Source organism: Arachis hypogaea, chromosome 3 (genome assembly GCF_003086295.3).
Source record: "Arachis hypogaea cultivar Tifrunner chromosome 3, arahy.Tifrunner.gnm2.J5K5, whole genome shotgun sequence".
NCBI lineage: Eukaryota > Viridiplantae > Streptophyta > Magnoliopsida > Fabales > Fabaceae > Arachis > Arachis hypogaea.
In genome coordinates this window covers 101,000,933-101,011,898 of record NC_092038.1, presented here as the reverse complement: position 1 = coordinate 101,011,898, position 10,966 = coordinate 101,000,933, and the positions used below count along the sequence as shown (strand labels likewise).

The following is a 10,966-nucleotide window of genomic DNA, read 5'->3' as shown; positions in this document are numbered from 1 at the left end:
TATTGCAGGGTTCTCAGGATCATAAGCTTCTTCTTCAAAAGATGCCTCTTTAGTACTATTGGATGCATTTTGCCATCCATTCAGACTTTGAGAAATCATGTTGACTTGCTGAGTCAACATTTTGTTCTGAGCCAAAATGGCATTCAGAGCATCAATTTCAAGAACTCCCTTCCTTTGAGGCATCCCATTATTCACGGAATTCCTCTCAGAAGTGTACATGAATTGGTTATTTGCAACCATGTCAATAAGTTATTGAGCCTCTGCAAGCGTTTTCTTTAGGTGAATGGATCCACCTGCAGAGTGGTCTAGTGACATCTTAGAGAACTCAGATAGACCATAATAGAATATATCTATCATGGTCCATTCTAAAAACATGTCAGAAGGACATCTTTTGGTCATCTGCTTGTATCTTTCCCAAGCTTCATAGAGGGATTCACCATCTTTTTGTTTGAAGGTCTGAACATCCACTCTAAGCTTGCTCAGCTTTTGAGGAGGAAAGAACTTAGCCAAGAAGGCCGTGACCAGCTTATCCCAGGAGTCTAGGCTATCTTTAGGTTGAGAGTCCAACCATGCTCTAGCTTTGTCTCTTACAGCAAAAGGGAAAAGCATGAGCCTGTAGACTTCAGGATCTACTCCATTAGTCTTAACAGTCTCACAGATCTGCAAGAACTCAGTTAAAAACTGGTAGGGATCTTCTGATGGAAGTCCATGAAACTTGCAGTTCTGTTGCATTAGAGCAACTACTTGAGGTTTCAACTCAAAATTGTTTGCTCCAATGGCAGGAATTGAGATGCTTCTTCCATCAAACTTGGAAGTAGGTGTAGTATAATCACCAAGCATCCTTCTTGCATTATTGTTGTTGGGTTCGGCTGCCATCTCCTTTTCTTGTTCGAAAATTTCAGCAAGGTTGTCTCTGGATTGTTGTAATTTAGCTTCTCTTAGTTTCCTCTTCAGAGTCCTTTCAGGTTCTGGATCAGCTTCAACAAGAATGCCTTTTTCCTTTTCCTGCTCATATGAAAGAGAAGAAAACAGAAAAAGAAGAGGAATCATCTATGTCACAGTAAAGAGGTTCCTTATTATTAGTAGAAGAAGAAGGGGATAAGAGTGAAGAAGAATGAATAGTCTGAATAAAGGGTAAAGGTAGGGACAGTGATTTGAGATGAAGAGAGGTGAAGAGAAGTGTTAGTGAATAAATAAATAAATAGAAGAAGAGGAGAGGGAAAGAATTTCGAAAATAGTTTTTGAGAAGGAGTTAATAATTTTTTAGAATTAAGATAAGAAATAAAATTAAAATTAAAAATTGAAACAATTAATTAATTTAAGAATAATTTTGAAAAAGGGGGAGATATTTTCAAAAATTAGAGAGAGAAAAGTAGTTAGGTGGTTTTGAAAAAGATAAGAAACAAATAAAAAGTTAGTTAGTTGATTGAGAAAAATTTGAAATTCAATTTTGAAAAGATAAGAAGATAAGAAGTTAGAAAAGATATTTTAAAATCAAATTTTGAAAAAGATAAAATTTTGAAAAAGATATGATATAAAAGATAAGATAAGATAGATTTAATTTTTAAAATTAAAATTAATTACTTAACTAACAAGAAACTAAAATATATGATTTTAGAATTTAAAGATTGAACCTTTCTTAATAAGAAAGTAACAAACTTCAAATTTTTGAATCAATCACATTAATTGTTAGTGTAATTTCAAAAATTATGAAATAAAGATAAAAAAAGATTTTGAAAATCAATTTAAAAGAAATTTTCAAAAATATATAAAAAATGAAAAAGATTTGATTTTTGAAACAGTTTTGAAAAGATAAGATTTTTAAAATTGAAATTTTGACTTGACTAATAAGAAAACAACTTATTTTAAAAATTTTTGACCTAAGTCAACCCAAAATTTTGAATTTTTGAGAGAAATAAGGAAAAGATATTTTTTTGATTTTTGAATTTTTAATGATGAGAGAGAAAAACACAAATATGACCCACAACATGAAAATTTTTTATCAAAACACATGATGCATACAAGAACACTATGAATGTCAAGATGAACACCAAGAACACTTTGAAGATCATGATGAACATCAAGAACATATTTTTAAAAAATTTTTGATGCAAAAAAAACATGCAAGACACCAAACTTAGAATTCTTTAATGCATGGACACTATGAATGCAAAAGTGCATATGAAAAACAATAAAAGACACAAAACAAGAAAACATCAAGATCAAACAAGAAGACATACCAAGAACAACTTGAAGATCATGAAGAACACTATGAATGCATGAATTTTCGAAAAAAAAAGTGCAAGAATAAGATGAACATGCAATAGACACCAAACTTATAAATTGACTCAAGACTCAAACAAGAAACACAAAATATTTTTTGTTTTTATGAATTTTTTGGATTTTCTTAATAAATTTTTCGAAAACATATTTTGGAAAAAGGAAGTAATGAATTCATAGTCTTCAATCAAAACCCCAGGAATTAGGCATGGCTTTACAACCAGCCAAGCTTCAACCTACTTTATGAAACACTAGAATTCATTCTTAAAAATTTTGAATAATTTTTCGAAAACAAAGAAAAAATATTTTTTTTTTCGAAAAAAGGGATAAATTTTAAAAAAAATATATTTTTGAAAAACTTTTTTGAAAATAAAAAAAAAAAAGAAAATTACCTAATCTGAGCAACAAGACAAACCGTAAGTTGTCCATACTCGAACAATCCCCGGCAACGGCGCCAAAAATTTTATGCACAAAATTGTGATCATCAACAATGGCACCAATAAACTTGGTAGCGCTCTCAAACGTGAATCACACATAGTCACAACTCCACACAACTAACCAGCAAGTGTACTAGGTCGTCCAAGTAATACCTTACGTGAGTAAGGGTCGATCCCATAGAGATTGTTGGTATGAGGCAAGCTATGGTCACCTTGTAAATCTCAGTCAGACAGATAGTAGATGGTTATAGATTTTCAAATAATAATAAATAATAAACATGAAATAAAGATAGAGTTACTCATGTAATTCAATGGTGGAAATTTCAGATAAGTGCAAGGAGATGCTGTGTCCTTTCTGAATCTCTGCTTTCCTACTGCTTTCTTTCAATCCTTCTTACTCCTTTCCATGGCAAGTTGTATGTAGGGCATCACCGTTGTCAATGGCTACATCCCATCCTCTTAGTGAAAATGGTCCAAATGCTCTGTCACAGCACGGCTAATCATCTGTCGGTTCTCGATCATGTTGGAATAGAATCCCTTGATTCTTTTGCGTTTGTCATCACGCCCAACAATCGCGAGTTTGAAGGTCGTCACAGTCATTCAATCCCGGAATCCTACTCGGAATACCACAGACAAGGTTACACTTTTCGGATTCCCATGAATGCCGCCATCAATTCTAGCTTATACCACGAAGATTCTGATTAAGGAATCCAAGAGACATGCGCCCGGCCTAAAGTAGAACGGAAGTGGTTGTCAGTCACGCGTTCATAGGTGAGAATGATGATGAGTGTCACGGATCATCACATTCGTCATGTTGAAGTGCAACGAATATCTTAGAATAAGAACAAGCGGAATTGAATAGAAAATAGTAGTAATTGTATTGAAACTTGAGGTACAGCAGAGCTCCACACCCTTAATCTATGGTGTGTAGAAACTCCACCGTTGAAAATACATAAGTGATGAAGGTTCAGGCATGGCCGAATGGCCAGCCCCCAAAACGTGATCAATAGTCTCCTAGGATGGATAATAAAATAAAACTGAGACCAAAGATGTCTAATACAATAGTAAAATGTTCTATTTATACTAAACTAGTTATTAGGGTTTACAGAAGTAAGTAATTGATGCATAAATCTACTTTCGGGGCCCACTTGGTGTGTGCTTGGGCTGAGCTTGATCTTTACACGAGCTGAGGCTTATCTTGGAGTTGAACGCCAAGTTGTAACGTGTTTTTGGCGTTCAACTCTGGGTCGTGACGTGTTTCTGGCGTTTGACTCCAGAATGCAGCATGGAACTGGCATTGAGTGCCAGTTTACGTCATCTAATCACGAATAAAGTATGAACTATTATATATTGCTGGAAAGTTTTGGATGTCTACTTTCCAACGCTGTTGAGAGCGCGCTATTTGGAGTTCTGTAGCTCCAGAAAATCCATTTCGAGTGCAGGGAGGTCAGAATCCAACAACATCAGCAGTCCTTTGTCAGCCTTTTATCAGAATTTTGCTCAGGTCCCTCAATTTCAACCAGAAATTACCTGAAATCATAGAAAAATACACAGACTAATAGTAAAGTCCAGAAATGTGAATTTAGCATAAAAACTAATGAAAACATCCCTAAAAGTAGCTAGATCATACTAAAGCTACCTAAAAACAATGCCAAAAAGCGTATAAATTATCCGCTTATCATGAACCCATTCGAAGGCTTCCCTCTTCAGACGATTGGGCCAACCTAACGAATCCAGCCCATTAATTTCCAATTACCCATCATAACAGTAAGTATGTGAGAAGTGTGTGAGTGTATATTGTGTATCTAGAATTGGGGGTTGTCCAACCCATTGGAATACTTAAGATTAGGGATTGTCCAATCTATCGACCCAAAAAAAAAACCAATTATCTGCCTGAACTAATATTATAGGCATAGGCTAGACACTTCTATCCAAAATAAAGAACAAGAGAGAGAGAGATAGGATTATACCAAAAATAGAAAGATAGCTAGACACAATTCGTAAACTACGACAGTAAATTGTAGCCATAATAGGCTGGCCCAAGACCAACGGTTATACAAACTGTCCTTCAAGATCCACGACCAAAAGAATAAATTATATATATATAAAGAGAAAAGATATTAATTACTGAAGATCATCGAGTCATTTTTATAATTAAATTTAATTAAGTTAATTTAATAGTATATTAAATAACAAAAAAATTTAGTTGAAAAAGAAAAAAGAGGAGACGCATAATAAAAATAATTTATCAAGTCATTTTAAAGACTTAATTAAATTTGGTTATAAAAATAATGTGTTCACTTAATATTTTTTAAATTCTTTTATTTTTGTATTACCATGTATTCTTTTATCATCTTTCTTTCAGAGACACACAGTGGGATGCTTCTCCATATGGATAAAACCTTCCAACGTTATAAAACCTTTTCCATATCAACATTCATTGTGCATATTCGAATCTATCATCTAAGGTTATTTATATTTATATTTATATTTACATTTGATCATGTATGGTTCATTCAACCTTAGATTCAAATACAATATAAATTGTCCACTAAATAAGGGGATTTTTTATTTAAATTAAATAAATATAAAATTTATAAAAAATATATAAAATATAGAGTAATTACCTAAATATATAAAGTAGCGTTTGGTTAAAAGAACTTAAATTGAAATTAAAAGACTAAGATTCTATATTGTGTTTGGTGGTTAGAGACTAAAACTAAAAATTTCAGTATCTATTTCTAAAATTTCAGTTAGTCACTTTAGCACCTCTAGATAATGGGGATACAGAGGACTAAAATTTTAAGACGAAGACTAAAATTTTAATAATATTTTTTATCAAAACTATCTTCATTTCACTTTTTAAATTCCAAATCTACCACCTCAATATCTAAATTTATTTTAAATCAAACATAATACTGAGACATAACTCAGTTCAGTATATTTTACACCAAACACAATACAAAAACTTAATTCAGTCTCAGTCTCTCAATCTTTGTCTTCTAGTGTCAGGCTCTCAGTCTCGATCTCCTAGGTACTGAGACCCAGGCTATGACGCAACGAACAACTGACGTGTCCTAGGTGCACCCAGGATACGTGTCACGTATAGAAACAAGTACTCACCACCCGAGATGCATTTACACGCTGATTAGGATCTCAGTACCCGAGATATGCTCAAATACTGAAAACGGGTCACGGCATCCGAAATATTGTCAGAGAAAAATTAAGACCACAATACCTGAGATACGTATATTATGGTTTAGGTGTCTATGCACCCTGGATATATTACAGAAAAACTCTATATATATTCTCCCATCCTTAACCATACCCTCACAATTCATTCTTTTCTCTCTTCTCTCTATTTATCCTTCAATTTTGTTCGTATGGAGAACAATCAGCTCTTTTTTGTTGTAATTTATCCCAATGGGATAGTAAGAAAAAATTATGCAGGAGTAATCTTTTAGTCTAATTCAACTGTAATATTGCGTACTAACCGTGTTAATACCCTACAAGATGCTCATACCAACAACGGCAGCTGTCTCAAAGGAACAAGTGTAGCTGACTTGTCCGTAAAAAGAAACCCCTGATAAGCATCATCAAGTGCACCTGACGTACTTACAGGGTGTATCCAGATCTGCCCCAGCTGGAATTTGTAAAACTCTGTTCCTCAGCCAGGTCATCCTCAAACCAAAAACTTGCTTCCTATCCTGTCACAAAGTAAATTCTCAACACACTCCCACGTCGGGTATCCATAATACTTCTGGAAGTCTCTGGTACAATCCCAATCGGCTCACCCTCAATGCACAAACCAAGATGGTAAGCAACATCTTGAAGATTAAAGCTGACCTCACCCCATGGAAGTTAGAAGTTGTGGGTATCATGTCTCCACCACTTGACAAATGCAGAGATCAAGGAATTGTCAAATATAAAATTTTTCAACTGTACTGCACATGTCTAAATCTTGCCTCCCTGATATAAGGCAATAGGATGTCCGGCGGAGGGAGACCCAAGGTCACACGGTGTGGCAATAGCAACCGAGGCCTCTGTAATAGTCGCAACATTTACTCTTGCAAATTAATCTCATCTAAACCATTAATTATGTTTAATAATTATTAAATATTGTAAACCTAGTAGATAAATAACATTAATAAAATATTGGTTTAATTACTCTGTTGGTCCTTATAGTTACGCAAAATTTTCAATTAGGTCCCTATACTTTTTTTCCTTTTAATTAGATCCTTGCACTAAATTTTTTTTTTCAATTGAGTCTCTATTTTTTTTCCCTTTATTTGAGTTCTTGCACCAATTTTTTTTTGTTGGGTCCCTATACAATTAAACTAATTACTACCAAGAGTGACCTAATTGAAAAAACAAATTTGGTGCAGGGACCCAATTAAAAGGAAAAAACGTACAGGGACCTAATTGAAAATTTTGCGAAACTATAGAGACCAACAGAGTATTTAAACCTAAAATATTATATTTCATACAACACTAATATTCATTATTAGTATTCACAGTATTAAATAAAAAAAGGAACATGAAGCAATATTTAAAAATAAAACATTCATATTGCACTATTCAAACCTAACTGGTAGTATTCTAGATGATATCAATCCAACGATAGGTTTTAGCAAAAAAATATGATCTAAAAACTCTATTATTTGAATATATATTATTTAAGTTTAACTATTATATTTATTTAAGTTAACTTCAAATTATTTCAAAAAATATTAAAACCTACTATACCTACGGATTTTTTAATAAATAAAATAAATATTTTAATTACTGAATTAGGTAATTTAGATAGTTTTTACCGATTTACGTAACATAGCTTATAAGTATAGCCGCATCCTGTTTATACTGTAAACAAGATAAGACACAAACCAAGGTCTATGTATCACGTGTGCACGCGTATCACGTGGGAAAGAACGAACATCACGTATATTGTTTATACTGTAAATGAGATACGTACTAACTTAAAACATTTGACATTGTAAATGCAATATAGTACGACAAACATCAATCAACTATAAAAAGATGTTGAAACCATTAGTATTCACCGCAAACATCTCAATCCTTCTTCTTTTCTAATTTTCTTCAAAAAAATAGTAAAAATGTCTAGTGGTTGTGGTTTCTTTATTGTGACGGTGTATTCCAACTGTCACATGAGAAACAGTGACCGTGGAGTTATATTTGAGTGTGAGAATCCTACGCTACTGCGCACTCAGAGAGAAAATTCTTTGTCCGAGTTAAAGAGTCTGATATTAACGCACGTCGGTGGAGGAGAGAGAAAAGAGGTTGGAAAAGAGTAGGTATAGGATGCTAGCACTGATGGGAGGTGGTGTATTTCGGTTTTGTCTGTTCTGGCTCAATGGCAATGAGCATGTGCACCTAATGTTTGACATTTACGGGAGAATCATGGTAGAACAAGTGATGGATCTTTCTGCAGAGGTTTGTGATATTGGTGGTGGTGGTTCTGGCAACTCAAATTTTGTCCAGAATGACCCACCTCTTGCACCACGATCCTTGCACTGTGCTAGTCCAGCAGTAGACATGGACGTTGACAGTGAAGATTCCGATAAAGAGTATATTATCGATAGCCATGAAAGTGGTTCCTTTGAGAATGATGATGAGGATGATTTCATACCAGAGAGTCCCATTTGTGGATCAGTTCGATACTTTTTGCCTGCTTCGCAACTAATTTTGGAGTTATCAGCTATACCCAGCCACTACCATACTTTGGATTTGGATGCGATGCATGAGGTAACTCCATTTTCCAATATGGAAGCGGATGATTACGACACCGATAGAGGTATGAAGTTTACGGTTGCTCACAAATTAGAAGCAGAGAAGTTGTACTGCAAGGCATGAAAAATTACAATATTCGGAGAAGTGTTAAGTATCGAGTTGTGGAGTCGGATCAGTTAAAATACCACGTGCGTTGTGGTAATTGACTGATGGTTATCCTTTAAGTATCTGTGTCGTCCTCTGACAAAATTTCGGATATTGGTAAGTGTTATAGTTTTTTAAAAAATTATGTTATTTGTCATCCTTGTTTTGGTTAGAATATCATTCGATTATATTTCAAATCGTTAGGGAGGTGCGTAAATTTGGTGGACCGCACACGTGTTTAGCCCCACCATGTCTTAGGATCATTAACAGTTAGACAGCAACCTCATATGTAGAATCATCGTGTCCCTTATACAGTTGATGAGCGGATAATTTATACGCTTTTTGGCATTGTTTTTAGGTAGTTTTTAGTAAGTTCAAGCTACTTTTAGGGATGTTTTCATTAGTTTTTATGTTAAATTCACATTTCTGGACTTTACTATGAGTTTGTGTATTTTTCTGTGATTTCAGGTAATTTCTGGCTGAAATTGAGGGATTTGAGCAAAACTCTGAAAAAGGCTGACAAAAGGACTGCTGATGTTGTTGGAATCTGACCTCCCTGCACTCGAAATGAATTTTCTGGAGCTACAGAACTCTAATTGGCGCGCTCTCAACAACGTTGAAAAGTAGACATCCAAAGCTTTCCAGCAATATATAATAGTCCATACTTTATTCGGGAATTGATGACGCAACTTGGCGTTGAACGCCAAGTACATGCTGCTGTCTGGAGTTAAACGCCAGAAAAACGTCATGATCCGGAGTTGAACGCCCAAAACACGTTATAACTTGGAGTTCAACTCCAAGAAAAGTCTCAATTCGTGGATAGATCAAGCTCAGCCCAGACATACACCAAGTGGGCCCCGGAAGTGAATTCATGCATCAAATACTTACTCATATAAACCCTAGTAGCTAGTCTAGTATAAATAGGATAAGTTACTATTGTATTAGACATCTTTGGTCTCAGTTTTGTTTTATTCTTCATCTTAGGAGGCTATTGATCACATTTAGGGGGCTGGACATTCGGCCATACCTGAACCTTTCACTTATGTATTTTCAACAGTGGAGTTTCTGCACACCATAGATTAAGGTTGTGGAGCTCTGCTGTACCTCAAGTTTCAATACAATTATTATTACTTTCTATTCAATTCTCTTCTATTCTTATTCCAAGATATACGTTACACTTAACTTTGATGAATGTGATGATCCGTGACACTCATCATCATTCTCACCTATGAACGTGCGTGATTGACAACCACTTCCGTTTTACCTTAGGCCGGGCGCATATCTCTTAGATTCCCCAACAGAATCTTCGTGGTATAAGCTAGATAGATGGCGGCATTCATGAGGATCCGGAAAGTCTAAACCTTGTCTATGGTGTTCCGAGTAGGATTCTGGGATTGAATGACTGTGACGAGCTTCAAACTCCTGAAGGCTGGGCGTGATGACAAGCGCAAAAGAATCAAGGGATTCTATTCCAACCTGATTGAGAACCGACAGATGATTAGCCGTGCTGTGACAGAGCATATGAACATTTTCACTGAGAGGATGGGATGTATCCATTGACAACAGTGATGCCCTACATACAGCTTGCCATGGAAAGGAGTAGGAAGGATTAGATTAATGTAATAAGAAAATAGAGATACGAGAGGAACACAGCATCTTCACACACTTATCTGAAATTTCCACTATTGATTTACATAAGTATTTCTATCCCTTTTATTTTCTATTTATTTATTAATCTTCGAACTCACCATAAACCAATTTAATCTGCCTAACTGAGATTTACAAGGTGACCATAGCTTGCTTCATACCAACAATCTCTGTGGGATCGACCCTTACTCACGTAAGGTATTACTTGGATGACCCAGTACACTTGCTGGTTAAGTTGAACGGAGTTGTGGAAAGAAAAAGCTTCTCTAATAGTACCTGGAACTCATGTATCAGAATTTCGTCCACCAAGTTTTTAGCGCCGTTGCCGGGGATTGTTTGGGTATGGACAACTGACGGTTCATCTTGTTGCTCAGATTAGGTAATTTTCTTTTTATTTTCCTTTCAAAAAGTTTTCAAAATTTTTCTTTTCTTTTTCGTTTTTCCAAACATTATTTTCGAAAAAAATTAATAAAAATAAAAAAAATTAATAAAATCATAAAAATCAAAAATATTTTGTGTTTCCTGTTTGAGTCTTGTGTTAATTTTTAAGTTTGGTGTCAATTGCATGCTTAAAAATTTTTCTTGCATTTTTCGAAAAATACATGCATTCATAGTGTTCTTCATGATCTTCAAGTTGTTCTTGACAAGTCTTCTTGTTTGATCTTGATGATTTCTTGTTTTGTGTTGTTTGTTGTTTTTCATGTGCATTT

At 34.7% G+C, this 10,966-nt stretch overlaps 1 non-coding gene across 1 annotated transcript; it reads left to right on the top strand.

Moving 5' to 3' along the window:
* Positions 1 to 373: 373 nt before the first annotated feature.
* LOC112793944 (small nucleolar RNA R71) lies at positions 374 to 477 on the top strand. The gene has a single exon (XR_003198630.1). It is a non-coding gene; the product is annotated as a small nucleolar RNA R71 (small nucleolar RNA).
* Positions 478 to 10,966: the final 10,489 nt, after the last annotated feature.